The sequence below is a fragment of the Podarcis gaigeae genome (genome assembly GCF_964106915.1).
Source record: "Podarcis gaigeae genome assembly, chromosome: 16".
NCBI classification, from domain to species: Eukaryota; Metazoa; Chordata; class Lepidosauria; order Squamata; family Lacertidae; genus Podarcis; species Podarcis gaigeae.
The window spans coordinates 4,178,345-4,202,743 of NC_139693.1; the positions used below are offsets into that span (position 1 = coordinate 4,178,345).

At 44.7% G+C, this 24,399-nt stretch overlaps 1 long non-coding RNA gene across 1 annotated transcript; it reads right to left on the reverse strand.

Annotated features, from left to right (window-relative positions):
• Nucleotides 1-19,876: 19,876 nt before the first annotated feature.
• Nucleotides 19,877-22,031, reverse strand: LOC310833114. Its single transcript, XR_014558566.1, has 2 exons — nt 21,766-22,031; nt 19,877-20,559 (listed from the first exon to the last, which is right to left on the reverse strand). It is a non-coding gene; the product is annotated as an uncharacterized lncRNA (long non-coding RNA).
• Between the last annotated feature and the right edge of the window lie 2,368 nt (nt 22,032-24,399).

Below are 24,399 nucleotides of genomic sequence, written 5' to 3' on the forward strand. Positions count from 1 at the left end.
GGGTCTTTTCCAGGGAGTCTTCTCTTCTCCTGAGGTGGCCAAAGTATTGGAGCCTCAGCTTCAGGATCTGTCCTTCCAGTGAACACTCAGACCTGATTTCCTTCAGAATTGATAGGTTTGATCTTCTTGCAGTCCATGGGACTCTCAAGAGTCTCCTCCAGCACCAGAATTCAAAAGCATCCATTCTTCGGCGATCAGCCTTCTTTATGGTCCAGCTCACTTCTATACATCACTACTGGGAAAACCAGAGCTTTAACTATACGGACCTTTGTCAGCAAGGTGATCTATTTGCTTTTTAAGATGCTGTCTAGGTTTGCCATCACCTTTCTCCCAAGAAGCAGGCGTCTTTTAATTTCATGACTCCTGTCACCATCTGCAGTGATCATGGAGCCCAAGAAAGTAAAATCTCTCACTGCCTCCATTTCTTCCCCTTCTATTTGCCAGGAGGTGATGGGCGCAGTGGCCATGATCTTCGTTTTTTTGATGTTGAGCTTCAGACCATATTTTGCGCTCTACTTTCACCCTCAATAAAAGGTTCTTTAATTCCTCCTCACTTTCTGCCATCAAGGTTGTGTCATCTGCATATCTGAGGTTGTTGATCTTTCTTCCAGCGATCTTAATTCCGGCTAGGGATTCATCCAGCCCAGCCTTTCGCATGATGAATTCTGCATATAAGTTAAATAAGCAGGGAGACAATATACAGCCTTGCCGTACTCCTTTCCCAATTTTGTCCCTTTGGCAAATGGCTGAGGCCCAGAGCATTTCCTCTATAGTGGATTTCAGTGGCCATCTTCAGCCCCACAGAAAAAGGGCCGCTTCCGCTTCCCACAAGAGCAAAAGGCTCTTCCCATGACTTTGGGATTCTCTGTGCCTTCTTCAATGCATCTCTTTCTCATCTCTCGACTGCGCCGAGATGAGAACAGGGTGAAGAGGACTTCCGGGTTGGCGCCTCCGGTAATAGCAGAATTCCTCTGATCGGGAGGAATTTGCTTCGTGGAAATCCGGGTCTGGCCGCCACAGCGAAGTCATAGACCCACAAAAATTCACAGGTGGGTGAAGCCTGTGAATGTGGGATTCGGCTGGCACCTTTTGCACCTCCCCTACTCGCGGGGAAACCCCGTTTCGGGGATCCGGAGCGACGTGGGGTGAGTGGCGCGGTGCTTTGAATTGATTGCTTTTTCCACGGAGCAAAGCCGCATAGCTGTTGCCGGGGAGCACTGACTTTTTCCTGTGGACAATTTGATCTTAAAGCAACTACCCGTGAGTAGAGTGAAGAATTGGATTTTTAAACATCTTAATTTGGCACCGAAACGGGGAGGTTCAAAACAGGAAGTCCACCTTCCCCTTTTGTAAATAGACTGAAGCAAAGAGGCTGCAAGCTAAAGTCTTGGAAAGCCTATTGTAAAGGACTAAATTTCCATCAGTAAAAAATATTAAATCCCCCTTGGAAGCAGGAGAAGAGGGGGGAAGTTTTGGATTGTATATACTTGCAGGAGAGTGTGATGGAAGTTAAAGCACCACTGCTCCGAACCTGGAAACGGGCTGCTAGTAAGACTGACGTCTTTTGGAATGCTCATTGACCGTGACTAGAACGTTCACTGACAGTTAGTTAAATAAGAGAAATACATTGTCTGCGTTTAAAAAGGAGTAAAAGTAACTGAAAATTGAAACTAACTTTATTGTTTGAACTGTGTCTAAAAGGACTAATACAAATAGAAACTGTTTCCCTCTAGAGGAAGCTTTTGAAACTGTTACAAGAGCTGATCTGGGGGAATTTCCAGCTGCAAGATAAAAAGCTGTGAGACTCTGGGACTGACCTTGAATCGGATAAGAATGTCAATAGAAGAGGCCTTAGCGGTGGCATTAAGTAAGATAAGTAGCTCACTGGAACAGCTTAAGAAGAAGGTGGATGTGGTAACTACCAAAATTGATAATTGGGGACAAAAGGTGAACATCAATACAGAAACTATTCAGAAATTGATACAGGAATCTACTTTGACATGGCAAACTATTGTTTGTTTGTTTGTTTTTATTTTTTATTTTTTATTTCCCTTTTTGTAGTGTTTAAAACTAATAAATATTATTTTTAAAAAAGGAGAACAGGGTGAAGAGGAAGGGCAGCGCTCTGCTCCTCATACCCAGGAGCTGCTGTTTACCATTATGGAAATTGGCGCGGGGCGAAATGGCATTTTCTCATCCCACTGGAATGCCGCCCCAGTTCTTAATCAAGACAGCCACCACCCTGTGCTACTGGAATCCCCCCAAAGGCAGACGCCTCCAGAGAAAAGAGAAAAAAAGAATTCATAATACATAATTAAACTGCAGAACTCCCTTCCACAGGAGACAGCGATGGCTGCCAACTTGGATGACTTTGAAAGGCGATGAGGCAGTTTCGTGGAGGATAATAAGGCTATCAATGGCTACTGGCCATGGAGCCTGCCTTCTCCTCCTCTGCATTATGCCTCTGGGAAGAGCTTTGCTGTTGCGCTCTGGTCCTGCTTCTCAGAAGATGTGAGAAATGATATATTGTTGCCTCTTCGTTGTTTATGTTTTATTCAAACATTTATTTGAGCACACACATTTCAGTAATCCATAGCTTGGCCATGTTTGCACAAGATGCTTCTAAGCAATTCTTTACCTTAACATTAGCAATTATTGATTCTCTTTTTATTCTTTATTTGCCTCTCATAAAACAAACAAACAAACAAACAGACAGACAGACAGACAGACAGACAGACAGACAGACATATGCCTGCTAGGCTACTGAGCATAGAAGCGAAGCTGATCGCTTAGGGTGATAAATTAAACCTCAAGAGCTTTGCAAGGTACACATTGCAAGGTACACAGGATGTAGCTAGCGGCTGTGAACATGAACATATCCATATACCTGTTGGTTAAGCACCTGTCTTTATCAGATAAGAAACTGACTTGGCCTTACATGAAGGAAGGCATAGGCAAACTCGGCTCTCCAGATGTTTTGGGACTACAACTCCCATCATCCCTGACCACTGGTCCTGTGAGCTAGGGATGGTGGGAGTTGTAGTCCCTAAACATCTGTAGGGCCGAGTTTGCCAATGACTGGTTTAGGGGCATAGAAATGAGAAAGCTTGTGGTCAGCGATACGTAATTTAAGACCACTCTGCAGTAAAGACGTTCTGCTGATGCTGCAATATAACTATCTGCTGAGGGAGAAGCAGGCGGCCATTTTCCTCCGAAGAGCAACGGCTTGGAGCCACTAGTCCTTTCCGTGTAGCATTGCTGTGGGGCTTCAGAGCGGTTCTCTGTTTTCCGCTGAAGGAGAGACAAGAGCCTTTTAGGAAACAGCTCTCTAGTCCCTGTGACAAACAACTGAGGCCTAGAGCCTTTCCTTTATACAGTAATGGATTCCAGCCGCCATCTTGAGCCCCACAGCCAAAGGGAGGCAGAGGGTCCTTACCACCACGATAGGACTCTTTGTGACTTCTTCACTGCACATCTGAGGCCATTTCAGCCCTTGTGAGGGGAAGTGGCTCATTTCAGGGACCAAAAAGGCCGAGGGGAGCCATCAGTTTCCCTCTCTCTTATGGCTCCTCTGAAGGACTGAGGGGGGAAATGTAGGCTGGAGCAGCCACACTTTTGTGGGCTGACATTGCTGAGGTTAAAAAATGGGGGGAAGAGGGAAAACAGAAAAGACTCGATTTTTTTGCAGGAGGGTTTGAAGTGGGAGCCATTTGTTTGACAAATGCCACCACCACTATGGACCCTTGTTTAATTTTTGCTGCTGTTGTTCTCCACGCCTCAGAAAACAACCACAACCGCAAACTATATGTGTTTTATTTGATCGCTTGGGTTCTAATCTGCCAGAAGAATAGAGGAGTCAGCCTCCTTCCATGTGTCTGATATGAGGCACTGAGGGGATAAAAAGGAGGCTGGGCAGCCATGTTGCCTCTGGTGGCGACCTTCCTGAGGTAAAAAAAAAAAGGGAGGGAAAACGGAAGATTTCAGGTAGCAGCCATTCGCTTGATAACCCTTGTCCCCTCCGGCTTTATTAATTTTTAAATTACAATCCAGCAGTATAGTAACCTCATGAAATGAATAAATTAATATTAAGTAAGTAGGTATTTACCCTCCCAGGCTCAAAGCATATGTGTTTTCATGACCACAAGGACCTGCAAAATCCATTTTTGCTGCCTTCTTGTCTAGCACCCTGCTTGTGGTTAACGCTTAGCTGGAATGAAATATTCAACGCAGCAATAGAGAAATTAAAATAATAATTTATTTGTCAGACAAATAAATGATAGGCACAGTGGTTTATGGTTACCAAAGCTCTGCCCACTCCAGCCCTGATGGCCAGCACTTATATTTCCTCAGCCCAGCCCCCTTGCTCCTCCTTTGGCTGCCTCTGTCCAATCAGCCTGGTTGAAATTCCTATTGGCTGTTTGCTAGAACTAATCATAAAAGATACACCCATTTCCTATTACCTTTTATAAGAGCTATATTTCTTTCTATCCATAAATGGCAGACAAGTAGCCATATATCTTACATTTGCCTCGACAAGGCACCTTAATTACCAGATCACCTTTTGCCCCTGTTGCCCCTGCAATCCAAAACAAATGGCTAAAACAGATGGCTCATGGTATTAAATTCTATCTAAACAGAGATCTTGGGTTCACATTCTCACACACCATCAATGAAATAAGAATCTAACATAAGAATCTAACATTTCTTACTTTCTAAATCCTTTGCATAATTACATTAAGCCAACAAATCTCATACATAACATAGATAGCTTTTTAGAGAAAAAAAGACTTTGCAAAGTAAAAAAAAGAACTCAGTAAAAAACAGCTTCAAAAAGAAGCCTCTTCAGTTTACACCCTCCTTTCCCAGCCAGCTGCTTTTCCCATTAGCTTTTCCCAAAATTTATTGCCCTTAGGAAAATATGGCTAGGCTCTGATGAGAGGCACATGGTATTATTTTCTGTTAAACAATAAATCTTACTATTTACCAACTGTTAATTAGTGTTTTTGCAGCTTGATTGTATTCTGTAATTTGTAGGGTCAGTGTAACATTTGCTCCCAGCCTGCATTTCCCTTTTACAACTTTGAGAAACTTGTCTCCTGCTACTGCTATAAATCAGGGGGGCCCTTGAGCAGGAAGATAAACAACTGACAAAGTACTTAGCCAGCTGGTTTCTGCCTGGCATGAAACATACAAACATTTGCAAATATATCTTCAAGCTCATTTTAAAATACAGGCCTTGATCAGATGCCTCACTTATTCTAGGGCTGCCATACGTCTGGGAATGGCTAAGCAAAATGTCCTCTGGGCAGATTCTTGCCGAATGTCCGGGGAAATCTAGACGTATGGCAAGTTTAATAATAATAATAATAAAGCCCCCAGAGCTTTTCCAGGTGTTCAAACAAAACAAACAAGAAACACCTCAACAACTTTGAAACTCCCCACAAAAAAAGCAGCTCAACAGCTCTGTCCAGATTTTCACTTTTGGGAATATGGCAACCGTAATTAATCCCCAAACCATGAGTTGATAATTTAGAAGTAACTGATCAGCCTCAGAGTGTGAGGCCAGCAGTATTTCCCAGGACTTGGGGTTTCCCCTATTTTTTGAACTGTCTGCTTTCAGGAGACACTTTCCATACTGACCCCATTTTTAGAGAACAACATAATTTCCCCTCAGAAACGAACAGCTGAGGAAATGCTTCCTTGGCAAGGCACCCTCTGCAATCAAAGGTGCCGAGCTGCCTGCCCGAGACTGAGCTGTTATGTATTATTACTATTGCTTTTCATAGAATCCTAGAGTTGGAAGAGACCACCAGGGCCATCGAGTCCAACCCCCTGCCAAGCAGGAAACACCATCAGAGCACTCCTGACATATGGTTGTCAGACGTTCTGCTGATGCTGCAAGAAAACTATCTGCTGAGGGAGAAGCAGGCGGCCATTTTCCTCGGAAGAGCAACGGCTTGGAGCCACTAGTCCTTTCCGTGTAGCATTGCTGTGGGGCTTCAGAGCGGTTCTCTGTTTTCCGCTGAAGGAGAGACAAGAGCCTTTTAGGAAACAGCTCTCTAGTCCCTGTGACAAATGGCTGAGGCCCAGAGCCTTTCCTTTACAGTGGATTCCAGCGGCCATCTTGAGCCCACAGCAAAAGGGCCGCTTCAGCTTCCCACAGAGGCAAAAGGCTCTTCCCATGACTATGGGACTCTCTGTGCCTTCTTCAATGCATCTCTTACGCCCATATCTTGTGGCTCATGGGTATGGAGTTATGCAACCCTTGAGCCAGGAAGATAAGGAACTGTGCAACATTTAGGAGACATCTAAAGGCAGCTCTGTATAGGGAGGTTTTTTAAAGTCGAATGTTTATATATGTTGGAAGCCAGCGAGAACTGCTGAGGCAACCCAGTCAGATGGGAGAGGCATAATAATAATAATAATAATAATAATAATAATAATAATAATGGAATAGGATGTCCCTATTTTCATTGGAGAAACGTTGGAGGGTATGTATGGGCCTTTAGAGGAGTTCTCTGACTTCCCCAGAAGGAGAGACACCAGCCTCTTAGGGAACATCTCTCTGTTCCCCGTGGCAAACGACTGAGGCCCAGAGCCTTTCCTTTATACAGTAATGGATTCCAGCCGCCATCTTGAGCCCCATAGCCAAAGGGCCGCTTCCGCTTCCCACAGGGAGGCAGAGGGTCCTTACCACCACGATAGGACTCTTTGTGACTTCTTCACTGCACATCTGAGGCCATTTCAGCCCTTGTGAGGGGAAGTGGCTCATTTCAGGCTGAGGGGAGCCATCATTTCCGCTCTCTCTTATGGCTCCTCTGAAGGACTGAGGGTGGAAATGTAGGCTGGAGCAGCCACACTTTTGTGGGCTGACATTCCTGAGGTAAAAAAATGGGGGCAAGAGGGAAAACAGAAGAGGCTCTATTTTTTTTGCAGGAGGGTTTGAAGTGGGAGCCATTTGTTTGATAAAGGCCACCACCACTATGGACCCTTGTTTAATTTTTGCTGCTGTTGTTCTCCACGCCTCAGAATACAACCACAACCGCAAACTATATGTGTTTTATTTGATCGCTTGTATTCTAATCTGCTAGAAGAATAGAAGAGCCAGTCTTCTCCTAGGTGTCTGCTCTGAGGCACTGAGGGGGTAAAAAGGAGGCTGGGCAGCCATGTTGCCTCTGGTGGCGACCTTTCTGAGGTAAAAAAAAGAGGGAGGGAAAACGGAAGATTTCAGGTAGCAGCCATTCGCTTGATAACCCTTGTCCCCTCCGGCTTTATTAATTTTTTTATTACAATCCAGCAGTAGAGTAATCTCATGAAATGAATAAATTAATATTAAGTCAGTAGGTATTTATCCTTCCAGGCTCAAACCATTTGTTTTTTCATGACCACAAAATCCATTTTTGCTGCCTTCTTATTCTAGGGCTGCCATACGTCTGGGAATCGCTAAGCAAAATGTCCTCTGGGCAGATTCTTGCTGAATGTCCGGGGAAATCTAGACGTATGGCAAGTTTAATAATAATAATAATAAAGCCCCCAGAGCTTTTCCAGGTGTTCAAACAAAACAAACAAGAAACACCTCAACAACTTTGAAACTCCCCACAAAAAAAGCAGCTCAACAGCTCTGTCCAGATTTTCACTTTTGGGAATACGGCAACCCTAATTAATCCCCAAACCATGAGTTGATAATTTAGAAGTTGATAATTTAGAACATCTGGAGAGCCGAGTTTGCCTATGCCTGCCCTAACCGCTGACTGTTCCTTCATGTAAGGCCAAGTCAGTTTCTTATTTGATAAAGACAGGTGCTTAACCAACAGGTATATGGATATGTTCACAGCCGCTAGCTACATCCTGTGTACCTTGCAATGTTCTTGAGGTTTGTTTTATCACCCTAAGCGATCAGCTTCGCTTCTATGCTCAGTAGCCTAGCAGGCATATGGCTGTCTGTCTGTCTGTCTGTCTGTCTGTCTGTCTGTCTGTCGTCTGTTTGTTTATGAGAGGCAAATAAAGAATAAAAAGGGAATCAATCATTGCTAATGTTAAGGTAAAGAATTGCTTAGAATCATCTTGTGCAAACATGGCTGTTATGTAATGAGTCAAATAGGATCCAAACTGCAGCAGTCTGATTGGTCCTACAACAATAGGATCCAAAAGGCAGCAGTCTGATTGGTCCTACAACAATAGGATCCAAAAGGCAGCAGTCTGATTGGTCCTAGAACAATAGGATTCAGAATGCAGCAATCTGGTTGGTCCGAGAACAATGCAGCAGTAGAATATTCCTGTTTCTCCAGCCCGTCGTCTTCTTTCACAGAAGTCACCTAAATTAGCAGACTTCACTCCCCTTTTTCACTTGAAATATGTGCATTTGCTTCTTTTGTAATTAATTATTCCAAACTGCTGCAACTAGTGTGCGATCCGAGACAGCGTCCAGGAGAGCCGAGGTCCACACGGGGGCATTCTGCCTAGGGCCCTCACCCCCTTCTTTCGAATTAGGGGGTGATTTATGGGCACAGCAGGCAAGGGCAGTGTTCCCCATTTCCTTGGGGCAACAAGGGAGGCTACCTACTCCCATAACAGCCTCTTAATTACCCTGTGTGGGTCGGAGAGATGGTATTGTCAGCCATCTTCCAATGCTCCCCCCTAGTGGCCCCCACGGCAACCCTAATTAATCCCCGAACCATGAGTTGATAATTTAGAAGTAACTGATCAGCCTCAGAGTGTGAGGCCAGCAGTATTCCCAAGGACGGGGGGTTTCCCCCCTTTTTTTGAACTGTCTGCTTTCAGGAGACACTTTCCATACCGACCCCATTTTTAGAGAACAACATAATTTCCCCTCAGAAACAAACAGCTGAGGAAATTCTTCCTTGGCAAGGGACCCTCTGCAATCAAAGGTGCCGAGCTGCCTGCCCGAGACTGAGCTGTTATGTATCATTACTATTGCTTTTAAAGGTGTATCTCATGCCTCAGAAGCGCTAATGAGCGCACCGACTAATGAACAAGGGAAACCAGCCCAGTTGAGTAGGAGCATCCAACTCCATTGGCAGAGCACATGTCTTGCAAACCAGCAGCGTCTCCAGGGAGGACTGGGAGGACTGGAGACAAGGCTGACGTTGGGCTCCCATCCCAAAACACGCCCCGACTCTTCCTTGAAAGGAAGAAAGGCGGATAAAATTGTGATATGGAATTGTGAAAAAACTGGCGACAAGAGGCAGGACTATGACGATGTGGAAAACGCTTTGGAATTCAGACCGTGGGAAGTCAAAAAAAAAAAAAGATTACAATTTGGAAGACAATTGGACTTTTTTATTTTAGTTTTTTATCTTTATTGGATTGGATTTGATATGTTAATTGGATGTTCATATTGGAAAATTAATAAACGCTTTTTTAAAAAAGAGGAAGGAAGGAAGAAAAGCATCTTTATTCAGGCTATTAGCGCAAGCTCAGAAGTCCAGATTCCAGGATACAGGAGCGAGGGAGCAGGTTCATAACTGAACAGAAGCTATGGAAATGTCCCGACAGTTGACACGCACACCGGCAGGCTTTTAAGGATGATACCCGCAAAACAATTTTCCTGCTGTCTGTGCATCTGGGCAGCTTTGTCTGATTCCAGCTGCAAAGGGGGCGCCTGTTTCTCCATGACAAGCCTGCGTCCTGCCTGCCACCCCTTTCTGATCCCTCATTCTGGTCAAACTCCTTCTCCCCAATTAACGGACCTTCCTACAGTCCTGCAAACTGAGCTGCCTTCCCAGGGGCTCTGTAAAGATTCATCTCACGGTTGCATAGGGAATGCATCTCATCCTTCCCTTTGCCCTGGCCCAGCCGGCTAAAAAGGGCCCCAGACGGGAATCCTCAGTGGAAGATGTGCAGCTCTTGAGGGTTGCTTGGCTGGCGCAAATGGAGGAAAGATACACAGTCAGCAGAGCTGGAAGGAAAACGGGTAAGGAAAGAGTAAAGTGGGACAGAGCAAAGATGAGGTGTGGGCGGCTACGGATGTCAGAAAAGATGTCACGGATGTCAGAAAAGACCTGGCTGGCCTCTGAGATTACGAACCATCTCCAGGTTTGTTATGTCAGTTTCCAGCTGGGGGCTTTCCTTTAGGGTGGGGAACGTGGGCTATTCTAGGGTCCATATTCTGAGTGACATTAAAACTGCATTCTCTTCTAAACATGAGAACATCTGGGATATCCAATTAAGCAGCAGAAGCAAATCCTCAAAACATCATGACGTCATCAGCCAATCTTAGAAAACGAAAAGGAAGGGAAATTGGTCCCGTGCCTGACATCATCAGCCCCATAGGGGTGAATCCCATGATGACAGTGGTCATCTTGGAGGAGTCTTGGAGAACCTGAAATGAGAACATTTTCAAGGATACTTTCAGAAAGATGTGGATTCCCATCGAAATAAGTGTTTAATGTTGTAGCCTGCCCTGGGACGCAAGGGAAAGGGGTGGGTGACAGGTTAAACAACAATTTTAAAAAGAACCTAAGAAGAGCTGGCTGGATCAGACAAATGAGAAATATTATTGCCTCCAATTGTGGAGGGGAAAGCATAACCATGGTGGCTGGTAGCCAGCAATACCCCTTCCCACATTCAGCATTACATTCAGAAGATAGGGAGCTCCTTTTAATGCATCTGACCATCTAGCAGAGGGTCGTCCGTAGAGCAGGAATGGGGAACGCTTTGAATCTGAACTACAAATCTCAGCAGCTGCAGGAAGCAGAGGAGACGAGGGCTGTAGTTTGGCAATGTCTGGAGGGCCAGAGGTTCCCCACCTCTCTTCACCAGAAAGAAGGATTCCCTTTCCAGGGTTTCAGGGGAGCACCTGGCTCTGCCAGACCTGTCTCAGGCAGGAAAGGGTCAGTGTGGCTGGAACGAGGCCGCCCTGCGTAGAGTGAGCCTCAAAAATCCAGTCGAGATGCTACATGGGCAGCTGGTCTGACCATGGCCAGAGCAGTTTTCTCCAGAAAGACAGGGAACAGGGACACTAGGCAAGGTTTTGCAAAACCACTCAGGACCACGGCTGCTATCTTCTTTTCCTAGCTGGATCCAACCATGAAAGTACCCAGTTTCGCATTTCTAAAAGCCCCAATACAACTCTAGGTTAGAATTTTCTGTTGAGCTCTAAACAATCCCAGTAGCACAACTCCTTGGATGTAGAGATTTGAGTTCTTCTTCCCAAAACTGCTTCTTGTCTCTCAATTGACAGCTAATTGAGTCCAACCAAATTTCAAAATTATTTTGTTCCATAATCAAACAGTTCCTTTCTTCTCCACTCTAAGAAGAAATTCAGTTAAAGACAACTTACCAAGTGATGGAGTAGCCAAGTGACAGGAGAGAGGAGATGTTTCAAGGCCCTGGTGGAAAAGCCTTTTATACAGTTTCTCTCTGGACTTTTTGGGCAACAGTTTGGCATGGCGTCACTAATTTGGCTAAGTATCCCCCACCTCAATCAAGTCTAGACTTTACCAGAATGCCCCTGGCCACCCTCCCAGACCATGTAACCCAATTTGTACATCTGTTGGGAGGGCATTCCACAGGGCGGGAATATAATAATAATAATTTCTTAATACTATTTGTTGTAAGATGTTGTACAATTTGTTGTAAGATGTAATCTTTCATGTCAGGCGGCCCCTTGGCTCAGGAAACTGCTTTGCTTTCTTTTGGCTCAGCTTCATCTTGGAAGTTCTTCGTGTTTCTCTTTATGGGATTTGGGGTTTTTCTTAAGCCTTCATGTTTCTGAAGCGTCATATGTGGAGCATCACGGCTACAGACAAACTTCATTGTTGAAACACATTTAAAGCACTTTTCCCCCTTCACAGAATTCTGTTTAGGGAAGGTTTTAATATTTGATGAATTATTGTATTTTAATCTTTTGTTGGAAGCCGCTCAGAGTGGCTGGGGAAACCCAGCCTGATGGGTGGGCTATGAATAAATTATTATTATTATTATTATTATTATTATTATTCACTGTAGATCTTTAAGGGCCATTGATAGCCTTATTATCCTCCACGAAACTGCCTCATTGCCTTTCAAAGCCATCCAAATTGGTGGCCGTCGCTGTCTCCTGTGGGAGGGAGTTCCGTAGTTTAGTGAGAGGAGAAAACAGGATGGGCACACCGATAGGTAAAACCATGGTGTAATGGCTTTAGGGGTTGCTTGTGCCTAAGTTACCGCCTCTCTGGGCTAGGTTGCCTGGTTAAACTGTTTCTCGCTGGACAGCCATCCACTCTGTGGCTGTTCAGTCGCTGGCAGAATCTGTCAGTGGGCGTTTCTTGAACCTCTTCCAGCAAAGAAGCTCTTTGACGCCAAGTCGCCGCCTACTTTCCCTGCGCGGAAGTCTTCTGCGCAGGGTGGGTGTGGGCAGCGGAGGACCTGTGCTCTCCTCGCTGGTCTCCTGCGAAGAGTCCTGGAGCCTCCTCTCTGCTTCCCCCATCGGCCCCCCATCTATCCCTGGCGTAGCCGGAGACCTGCCTCTCTCCCTGCTTGGCCCCTCTCTAGCATTGCTGTGGAGCCTCGCCTCCTCCGCTAGTTGCGATGGCAGTTCCCTGACACATGGGTAGGCAAAGTAAGGCCCGGGGGCCGTATCCGGCCCAATTGCCTTCTAAATCCGGCCCTCGGACGGTCCGGGAATCAGCATGTTTTTACGTGAGTAGAATGTGTCTTCTATTTAAAATGCATCTTTGGGTTATTTGTGGGGCATAGGGGTTCTTTTTTCTTTTTTCTCACTATATAGTCCGGTCTGAAGTTCAGCTCTGAAGTTCAGGCTTTGTTGTGTTTTTATATATATTGTAATCCACCCAGAGTGGCTGGGGAAACCCAGCAAGATGGGTGGGATATTAAGAAATTATTATTATTATATTCCCGCCCTGTGGAATGCCCTCCCATCAGATGTCAAGGAAATACAGAACTGTCTGAATTTAGAAGATATCTGAAGGCTATAGGGATGTTTTTAATGTTTGATGTTCTCTTAAGGTAAAGGGACCCCTGACCATTAGGTCCAGTCGTGGCCGACTCTGGCGTTGTGGTGCTCATCTCGCTTTACTGGCCGAGGGAGCCAGCGTACAGCTTCCGGGTCATGTGGCCAGCATGACTAAGCCGCTTCTGGCAAACCAGAGCAGCGAACAGAAACGCCATTTACCTTCCCGCCGGAGCAGTACCTATTTATCTACTTGCACTTGATGTTCTTTCAAACTGCTAGGTTGGCAGGAGCAGGGACCGAGCAATGGGAGCTCACCCCGTTGCAGAGATTCAAACCGCTGACCTTCTGATTGGCAAGTCCTAGGCTCTGTGGTTTAACCCACAGCGCCACCCACGTCCCTTGATGTTCTATTATGTTTCTGTATATGCTGGAAGCTGCCCAGAGTGACTGAGGCGACCCAATCAGAGGATGGGGTAGAAAAAAACAAAATTAAAATAATTATTACCATTATTCTTATTCAGGGAGACAATAACACTCACCAAATTCCATTAGAAGGAACATGAAGAACATCATGCAAAGGGAAGCCAAGCAAAAAAACCACCCCAAAAACAGCTTGCTAAGCAAAGGGGGATGCTGACATGACAGTAATTCATCCAAACACATAACACTGGAGTCAAGTTGCATCTGAATTGCTAGGAACATCAAGTGAATCTAGGTGGGTTAAAGGTAGTCAAATTAGTGACCCCATGCCAACATATTTTCTTCAAAGAACCCATGTAAAATACCATACCCAACAGCTTAATTACCACCTGCTACACTGCTTCACAGCTGTAAAACTAGGTCACATTATTTACTCTGGCCCTTAAAGAGATACACATCTTGTGAAACAATAATGAACCTTCAAATTTAAAGAGACCATTCAACAGATTCAGATTCAGTTTCCAAAAATGGTATGAGAACTGGAAAAACACCAGCCTTCGAATTGCACATTTGTATGAATTTCTGGGGACGAGGGTGGTGCTGTGGTCTAAACCACTGAGCCTAGGGCTTGCCGATCAGGAGGTCGGCGGTTTGAATACCCGCGACGGGGTGAGCTCCTGTTGCTCGGTCCCTGCTTCTGCCAACCTAGCAGTTCGAAAGCACCCCAAAAAGTGCAAGTAGATAAATACCACATTTTTTGCACCATAACACTCACTTTTTTCCTCCTAGAAAGTAAGGGGAAATGTCTGTGCGTGTTATGGAGGGAATGCCTACGGGTGGCATGCCTATGGATTTTCCTCCTCTAAAAACTATGTGCGTGTTATGGTCTGGTGCGTGTTATAGAGCGAAAAATACGGTAGGTACTGCTCCCGCTTAGTCATGCTGGCCACATGACCCGGAAAAACTGTCTGCGGACAAACGCCGGCTCCCTCGGCCTGTAAAGCTAGATGAGCGCTGCAACCCCAGAGTCGTTTGCGACTGGACTTAACTGTCAGGGGTCCTTTACCTTTTATGAATTTGTGATGCAGGTCCCCAACCAATTAATTACTTTGCAAAGCTAAGCTGGGTCCTGTATGGTTTCAGATTGGATGAGGGACTATGTGTTGAGATTCCCTGGGGGGCTGGACTAGATGGCTTTTTGGGGTCCCTTCCAACTCCACAATCCCACGATTCTATGTGCTAATGCAGAGGTCACAGCAAACTTTTTCAGCAGAGGGCTGGTCCACTGTCCCTCAGACCTTGTGGGGGCCGGACTATATTTTGAAGGGAAAAAATGAACGAATTCCTATGCCCCACAAATAACCCAGAGGTGCATTTTAAATAAAAGCACACATTCTACTCATCTAAAAACACCAGGCAGGCCCCACAAATAACCCAGAGATGCATTTTAAATAAAAGGACACATTCTACTCATGTAAAAACACCAGACAGGCTCCACAAATAACCCAGAGATGCATTTTAAATAAAAGGACACATTCTACTCATGTAAAAACACCAGACAGGCTCCACAAATAACCCAGAGATGCATTTTAAATAAAAGGACACATTCTACTCATGTAAAAACACCAGACAGGCTCCACAAATAACCCAGAGATGCATTTTAAATAAAAGGACACATTCTACTCATGTAAAAACACCAGGCCGGCCCCACAAATAACCCAGAGATGCATTTTAAATAAAAGGACACATTCTACTCATGTAAAAACATGCTGATTCCCGGACCGTCTGTGGGCTGGATTTAGAAGGCGATTGGGCCGGATCTGGGCCCCGGGCCTTAGTTTGCCTACCTATGCACTAATGTCTAGGAACTCAATGTGCTAGCAGTTTTCTTGCTGCACCACTAGGAGGACTAAATGTAGCATGTTCCAATAAATTACCTTTCATGTCAGCCACCCCTTTGCTCAGGAAGCCGTTTAGCTTTGTTTTTCCGCAACTTCATCTTGGATATTCCTCTTAATGGGACTTGGGGTGTTTCCTGAATCATTCATGCTCCTTTAGCGTAATATTTGGAGCACATGTTATCCTGGCCACAGAGGTACACACATCATACCTTTCGAGCACATTCACAGCACAGTTTTCCCCTTTAAAAACAATGGGCTCTGTCAGACAGCTGGGAATCGTAGCTCTGTGAGGGGTAAACTGCATTTCCCAAAATCCTTTGATGGGAAAATATGCTGTGAACATTTGAGGCCTTGTACTGTTAAAATACCCTGCAAGCATGCGTAGCAGAAGTCCTTCTTGAGCAGTCTTGGGAGGTGAGAGAGAAGAGAAAACTTATTTAATTGGGAGGAGCCTGGATCAAGTCAATTCATCCACACTGGTCTGGGTGGGAGTGGGTGCAGGACTATATGGCCAACGTGGGGGTTTAGGGAAAGCCACTTCCGAGCTGGAGAGGAGGTGGGGTTGTGGGCTTCATGCCCTCCCCCCACATGTGCAGGGGCTGGCTTGCAGTCCCCACAGAGCAGGGAATCCTCAGGCGCGTCATGTCCCTTGCCAGCCAATCGGCTGGCCCGGGAGGCATGGCCCATGCTATTTAGAGCCGGCTGCAGCTGAGGATTTCCCTCTTTTTTTATAAAAAAAATTATTAGGTTTTTCAATAGTTATATAAAAACAAGACAAGACAATAATGGAAAAAAACAAGTATAATTTCATTCCCTTTTTTTCTTATACCTTACTTTCCCGACTTCCCCATACCTCCCCTCTCTGTATTCCAATTTCTGTTATATTAATTCAGCAAATCCTTCCCCTTAATTTCGTTTAATTTTTAACCCTTCTTTTCTTACTACTTATCCAATCCAGCTGGAAACCACACAATTTCTAAACCAACGTCATTCTAACATTCATTAATTTTACAGTATTTCTTGAGATAGTCCTTAAATTTCTTTCAATCTTCTTCCGCTGTCTCTTTTCCCTGGTCTCGGATTCTGCCAGTCATTTCTGCCAGTCCCATATAGTCTCACCTTCATCTGCCATTCTTCCAAGGTGGGTAGGTCTTGTGTCTTCCAATACTTTGCAATGAGTATTCTTGCTGCTGTTGTAGCATACATAAAGAATGTTCTGTCCTTCTTTGGCACCGTTTGGCCAACAATACCCAAGAGAAAGGCCTCTGGTTTCTTCAGAAAGGTATATTTAAATACCTTTTTCAATTCATTATATACCATTTCCCAGAACGCCTTAATCTTAGGGCACGTCCACCAAAGGTGAAAGAATGTGCCTTCATTTTCTTTACATTTCCAGCATTTATTATCAGGCAAATGATAAATTTTTGCAAGCTTGACTGGGGTCATGTACCACCTATAAATCATTTTCATAATATTTTCTCTTAGGGCATTCCATGCCGTAAATTTCATCCCGGTGGTCCACAACTTTTCCCAGTCAGCAAACATAATGTTATGACCAAAGTCTTGTGCCCACTTAATCATAGCTGATTTCACTGTTTCATCCTGCGTATTCCATTTCAACAGCAAGTTATACATTTTTGACAATTTTTTAGTATTGGATTCTAACAATTCTGTTTCCAATTTTGATTTTTCCACCTGGAAGCCACTTTTCCTGTCCATCTTACTGAGGATTTCCCTCTTTCTCCGCTCCAGCGCCCCAGCTGCTCCGGGGTCCCACCCTCCCACCCTTTAGGTTTGGCTCTTTGACATTGCTATGGACTTCGGTTGGTCGCCGTCGAGGGGCCTGGTAGGAATTTTTTCAACTTGGCAAATTGGCAGCAGCCATTTGGTTTTTCGCCTACCTCGCAGCAAATCGTAACAACTTCCTCGGCATTGGCGGTTAGGCATTGGTAAGGGTATTGATATGCAGATGCACAAAGATAAAGAAGGTTCTTTTTATCATATGTGGTGGGAATGTAAGAAAGTGAAAGACTTCTGGGGAAAAATATATAATGAATTGAAGAAGATTTTAAAATATACATTTATAAAGAAACCAGAAGTCTTTCTGTTAAGGATATTAGGAAACGAGATAAAAAGAAGAGGTGGTAAATTTTTCCAATATGCAGTAACAGCAGCAAGAGTGTTACTGGCCCAGAAATGGAAACAGCAAGAAATACCGACTGTGGAAGAATGGAGAATGAAGTTGTTGGACTATATGGAGCTGGACAAATTGACAGGAAAGATTAGATACTTAAGAGACCAAAAGTTCATCGAGGACTGGGGAAAATTTGTGGAATATCTGGAACATATAAGTGAGGGACAGATAACGCTAACGGGATTTAAAGAAGCACTGTGAAAGACTATGAAATATTGTCTAAAGGGAATAGAAAGAAAGATATAAACAATGTCAATACAAAATTAAGAAATGCGCAATTTAAATTATAACTACGGATGATTTACGGATAAGCTGGAGGAAGTCCTAAAAAGGAATATGTTGTGAAATTTTGATGTGAAACTAATATGTTTTTTGTTTGTTTTTTCTTTTGATATAAATTAATAAAAATTCATTTTTTAAAAAAAAAAATGATATGCAGATGCAAGCAGGGAAGGAAGAGCCATCACCTTCCCCCAAATTGAAGGGTAGCCTGGTAAAGGATTCCGGGGGGCGTGTCCCTGTCTGAAGCCTATGGAGGTGAGGGCCTAAGACACGCCCCCCCGAGCGGTGACCCCGGGGGAACTCCTTTTTGATGTACATCGGCAGGACTCCCCCTACTGGTGGTTAACCCTTGCCGGTCTTCTAGCAATCAGGCTGAAGCCAGTTAGTCGATAGGACCAATGCCTAAGCCAATACCGCTCAATTCCTGTAATCAATAAAGTTGTGGCCTAATTTTGCCCATTAACCTAAAATACTGGTGTCCTGTGTCTTTATTTCCGTGGGGGAGGTGGGAACTCGCCACGCAACATGGCCAGAGGGTGAACACACTTGGTGACTGGGGTCAGCAACAGTGTCTCCTGAGGCTTCAGAAACTCTAATCAGGTACCATGAAGACCCTAGTATAAATATCCACATTCCTTCCTGTACATATTGTCCCTTTAATAGATCGAAACATTAATTCAAAGTTCATTTTGTCTCTCGTTCTGGTGTCTAGCTCATGCTTCTTACACCAACTACTAAGAGGTTTGGAAAGCATTTAGAGTAAACTGGGGGTGGGGGTGGCAAAAAACTAAAGGAGGGCAGCATTAGGGAAAGTGTTTGTTGGGTTAATTCCACATAAGTTGGTAATGCTGACTCATGCCCCACCTGGCTAAATCTGGTGACTTTCTTATCCGTGTTACTGGGCAGATATGGCAAGTAAATTTGAGTACAAAAGGACTCAGGTGACAGCATACAGTGTGGGGTTGTGGTAGGAGTTTGCAGGTAAAGTACATTTTCTGCCTCAAAAGACAGTGGTCCCTAAAGATGGCTAAGGGTGCTGGGAATCATAGCTCTGTGAGGCATGATCTACATTTCCCAGAATTCTTGGGGAGGATAATGTTCCGTGATTCCTGGAACTGTCAGTGTTCAAGGCCTTTATGCTGCTACAATGACCCTGCAAACGTTTGGAGCAGAGATTATTGGTGAGCAGGGCTTTGAGAGAGGGAAGGAGATGCTGCTGCTGAAGACTGAAGGAGTCAAGAGAACACCCTGAACTCCATTAAAATGAAACACAGAGAACATCATCCAAGGTGAAGCTGAGCCTAAATTAAGCTAAGCAGGTTCCCGAGCCAAGGTGTAACCTGACCTGCAAGATACCTTTCGGAACATAGTATGGGAAGGTTGAATATTGTCCTGATCTTGTGGTAACAGCTTAGGAATGCTTGTCCCTTCAACCTCTCAATTTTAGATATCCCAGTTTCTAACTTTTTCCAAATGTGAATTCAGCTCCCTTCGTGTCTACAGCAGTTTTTTATTTATTTATTTATTTTTTAAGCCTTGTGGAAATTCATAAGCATCAGTGAAAAATTCTCCCAATTCCCCACATTTCAGCATGGAATTTTGCAACCAAAGTCCACTGATCTAATCCACATTTGTATGTTAAGCTAATTCACTAATCTCTTCATTTTATGCACCCTTTCATCTTAACATATGGGGTTTTTCTTTCTTTCAAAATATTGCTTGCTTCAGGAACAGCATCACACCTTCATACAAGTGCGTATTTCGAAGGGTGCAGTGTTTTGACTGTTATGTCAATTTGCAAATTGTGAATTGGAAAGATTCTCTTTTAAATGCAAACTCAACTCAACCCCCCTAACCCCATTCCTGGCAAGGGTAAAAAGTACTCTCAGAAGAGTCCTCTTTCTGCTGACTTCATCACAACTGGACACCTTGGAACTGCAGAAACAGCTTCCAAGGAGTAGCTGGGAATCCCTCCTTCCAAATGAGCAGTGCCTGTCTTGGCAGGGACTTTCAGGCATGAGAAGCTAATAGGCGTCAGCACAGGTGGGTGTCGGACAGGATCAGACACATATCAAGGAGACATATTTGTGATTGACAGTTGCCCTTCATGAAAGGTGAGCTGAGAACCAGTAAAGCAGGAGAAAAACACGCAAGAGGCCTCTGTGATGCTGCAGTGAAGCTTTAATGGCTAGCAAGGAAGGAGGGAACATTCTCTGGGATCAACAGGTCAAGCAGGAGAAGAGATTCAACATTAAGAGATTAAAGGAAACCAAAACACTCATAAAAGTGTTCACAGCCGGCCAAAAAGGCCCCAGGCCAGAACCTCTTGGTGGAAGATGTGCAGATCTTCTGCCAATTCTGACTCAGTGACCTGAGACTTGCTTGGCATAAATGGAGGATACACTCAGCAGAGGATGAAGGAAGATTTGCAAGGGGAAAGAATGTGTTACAGAGCAAAGATGACATTTTGGCAGCCGTGGATAGTTTGCATAGTGGGCGCTCAGCATTTCGGACTTCCTGGCCCTCAAGAGCACAAACCATACGCAGGTTTCTTGACTCAGTTATCAGTTTGGGGCTTTACATTAGGATCAGAAAAGCAGACGATTCTCAACTGGGCGCATCTGGTCAGTCACATGACTGCCCTGCATTCTGTTCAAAACGTGAGACCATCCAAAATATCAAGCAGCAGAAGTGAATCCTCAACGACGGAATCGTGGCAGCTTGACACTGAATCTGAATTTGTTTATTATAGCTATAATATCCTCTGTTGGGGGGTGTTCCACTGGCATCTCCGAAGAGGGAGCTAAATTGTTGATACTGGACATCTTGCAAGAATCTTGGATACTCTGAAATGATACGTTTTCAAGGATACTTTCAGAAACACGTGAAAACAGGGGAAATCAGACATTATCTCTCAGATAACCAGAGAAATATTTGTCAGACAGGGAGGAGTCAGTTCCCCTTACTTTTCAGCTTTTATATTGAGATTCCTTTATAATGACTTAAAGAATGCATATCCAGGAAGGAGACAGTTCAGATAACGAGAGATATAAAAGATTAATTTAATCTTGATTTTTAATTGTTGCAGCCAGGCCTGGGACAGTAAGGTGAATGATGTAAAACATTAAATTGCTGACCCACCTACCCCTTTTGACAAGTTGTGTCTCTTTGACCCTTCTCCCTCTCCCTCTGAAATTTGAGAGACTTCTCTCCCGCTCTGGCCCTGCAGGATCCTTCCTCTTCTGGGGTCAGACTGTTGGTCCCCCTAGCTGAGTGTTGTTTCTACAGCAGGGATGGGGACAGGTAGCCTTCCAGAGCATGTGGAACTACAACTCCCAGCAGCCCTAGCAGCCAACATTGGCCAAGGCCAGAGGGGGTGGGAATTGTTTTACATCTGGAGAACCCCAGGTTCCCCAGCCCTGCTAAGCTGTGAGTGGGATGGACGTCCCAGGAGTTCAGCTGAGCCTCTTTCCCTGTCGGACCTGCCTCACCCAAGAAAAGGCAAGTGTTTGTGGAGCAAAGCAGCCCTGCCTAAGTGCTCCTCAGTCCCCCCCTTTGAGATGCAACATGGGCATATCCTGTGACAACGGCACAGCACCTTTCTCAGAGGAAGAAGAGGAAGGGGCACTGGCCTGAGATTCCCAGAGGAGGGAAAATGGGTCCAGGGATCTTCCCATTACACAGAGCTGCTCTTTCAAACAAAGCACAACCAGATCCTGAACAGGACATCTTCCCCTTGCCAAGTTCTGATCTCTTAGGAGAAAGAGACCTCCACCCCCTTTTCACCCTCATCTAACTCCATCCCAGAGAGGGCCCAGCTCCACATTTCAGAAGCCCTATTAGAAGTGGGATTTCTGTTTGAGCCCAAAACAATGCCAGTGGCTCAGGGAATTGCATGTGAAGACATGAAGGTCTCTTCCCAAATCTGATTTCCATGTGAAACTAAGCAGGAAGGCATCTTGAGACCCCCCCCCCCAGTAAATAACTGCCCCATAGTCAATCTGTTGCTATATTCTTTGCTCTAGTAATCAATTTACTTAAAAGGAGCTTACCAAAAGCTGAAGAAGCTGAGCGGCCGAAGAGAAGAGATCTTCAAAAGCGCTGGTGGAAAAGCCCTACACACTGAGCCCTTTTATACAGTTTCTCTCTGCACCTGGAGCAAATACTTTGGTGCAGCATCACTCATTTGGCAAAGTATAGCCCACCTCCACTTTTTGGCCAGTCTGCCCCTAGCCATTGGAACTCCATCCAACTGCAATGTAATGTTTTCCAAGAAGTTATTGGTCTTGTCAGCCTCCTGCTTGGCTTTCTTTTGACCCGGCTTCAATTTGGGTGATGCTCATTGTGTTCCTTTTAAATGTAATTTGGGGCATTTACTTGACTCAGCCCTGATTACGCCTCTGCACCTATGAACACACTCGTTGTCGCAATCGCATATGAAGACCATTTTCTGCCTCAGAGGACTCTGTACCTATAGATGGCTACGGGTGCTGGGAATCATAGCTCTGTGAGGCGTAAGCTACATCTCCCAGATTTCTTTGGGAGGAAAACGTTCTGGGATTTCCGCCATGAGCTATGATTAGCCAAATTAGTGGTGCTGAAGCAAGATATTTGCTCCAGGCGCAGAGAGAAACTGTAAAAGGGCTCTCAGCGCGTAGGGCTTTTCCACCAGCGCTTTTGAGGATCTCCCTTCTTCCCCTCATCTTCTTCAGCTTTTGGTAAGCTCCTTTTAAGTAAATGGATGACTAGAGCAAAGAAGTTTGCAACTGATTGTCTATGGGGCAGTTATTTGGACAGAAAGGACTTTTTCACACAGAACAGAGTCATACTGTGCCAGTCTCTCCCATGGTCACACGACATTTTGCCCTCACAATGCTGCCGTTCCCAACACCCCGAAGAGTCTACAGTGCCCAGAGTTGTAAGAAGGGGAAAAGATGCTTCAGATGTGTTTTAAAGAAGTTGTCTGTATGTAGGTTATGCTCCACAGATGATGCTTCTGAAGCCTGAAGGAGTCAAGAAAACACCCTGAACTCCATTAAAAGGAACACAGAGAACATCATCCAAGGTGAAGCTGAGCCCAAATTAAGCAAAGCAGCTTCCCGAGCCAAGGTGTAACCTGAACTGCAAGATACCTTTCGGAACATAGTATGTGAAGGTTCGATGTTGTGGGAAGATGGCTAGGAACATTTTGGTATAATCTAGAGTTAACTGAGGTGGGGTATACTTAGCCAAATTACTGATGATATGTAATGATAGGGACGCGGGTGGCGCTGTGTGTAAAACCTCAGCGCCTAGGACTTGCCGATCGCATGGTCGGCGCTTCGAATCCTCACGGCAGGGTGAGCTCCCGTCGTTCGGTTCCAGCTCCTGCCCACCCAGCAGTTCGAAAGCACCCTTAGGTGCAAGTAGATAAATAGGTACCGCTGTATAGCAGGAAGGTAAACAGCATTTGCGTGTGCTGCTCTGGTGCCTGTTCGCCGGAGCAGCTTTGTCACGCTGGCCACGTGACCCGGAAGTGTCTGCAGACAGCACTGGTTCCTGACCTCTAGAGTGAGATGAGCGCACAACCCTAGAGTCTGGCAAGACTGGCCCGTACGGGCAGGGGTACCTTTACCTTTACATTTTATGTAATGATACATTTTCAAGGATACTTTCAGAAACATGGGAAAACGGGGAAAATCAGACATTATCTTGTTGAATAGTTTTTTTAATGTTAGTGTAGCACCCTGCTTGTGGTTAACGCTTAGCTGGAATGAAATATTCAATGCAGCAATAGAGAAATTAAAATAATAATTTATTTGTCAGACAAATAAATGAGAGGCACAGTGGTATGGTTACCAAGCTCTGGCCTGGCCTCCTGCCATTCTGGCCAGCACTTATATTTCCTTAATCCAGCCCCCTTGCTCCTCCTGTGGCTGCCTCTGTCCAATCAGCCTGGTTGAAATTCCTATTGGCTGTTTGCTAGAACCAATCACAAAAGATACACCCACTTCCTTCTGTCCTTTTATGGAACACAAAGAGCTATATATTCTTCCATCTATAAATGACAAATAAGTAGTAATATATCTTACATGTGTCTCAACAAGGAATCTTAATTACCAGCTCACCTCTTGCCCTCCTTGCCCTATTGCCTTCCAAAACAGATAGTTAATCTTGAATTTTTATCTTCAACAGATGTCAAGGATCTTGAGTTCCCATCAACATTGAAAGATCTCCTTCATTTGAAGGTTTCTAAACAAAAAGCCTGACAACTATATATCAGGAGTGCTCTATGGCGTCTCCTGTCTGGCAGGGGGCTAGGCTGGTGGCTGACTTAATTTCAGGATAGTTAAAACTCTTACAACTATATGAAATAAGAATCTAGCATTTCTTAAATCCTTTGCATAATTACATTTAAGCCAATATATTTAATACATTATCATAGGTAGCCTTTTAAAAGGAATAAGGCCTTTGTAAAGTAAAAAAGGAACTCAGTAAAAAACAGCTTCAAAAGAAGCCTCTTCAGTTTACACCCCTCCTTTCACCCCTCCTTTCCAGCCAGCTGCTTTCCCATTAGCTCTTCCCAACATTTATTGCCCTTTAACTCTCTCAGTTTAAAAAAAAAAGAAACAGCTTTAAAAGATTTCCTTAAAATGCTCTCTTTTTCTGCCAGCTAGATGCCTCTCCATTGCTCTTGGCCTTTTTAA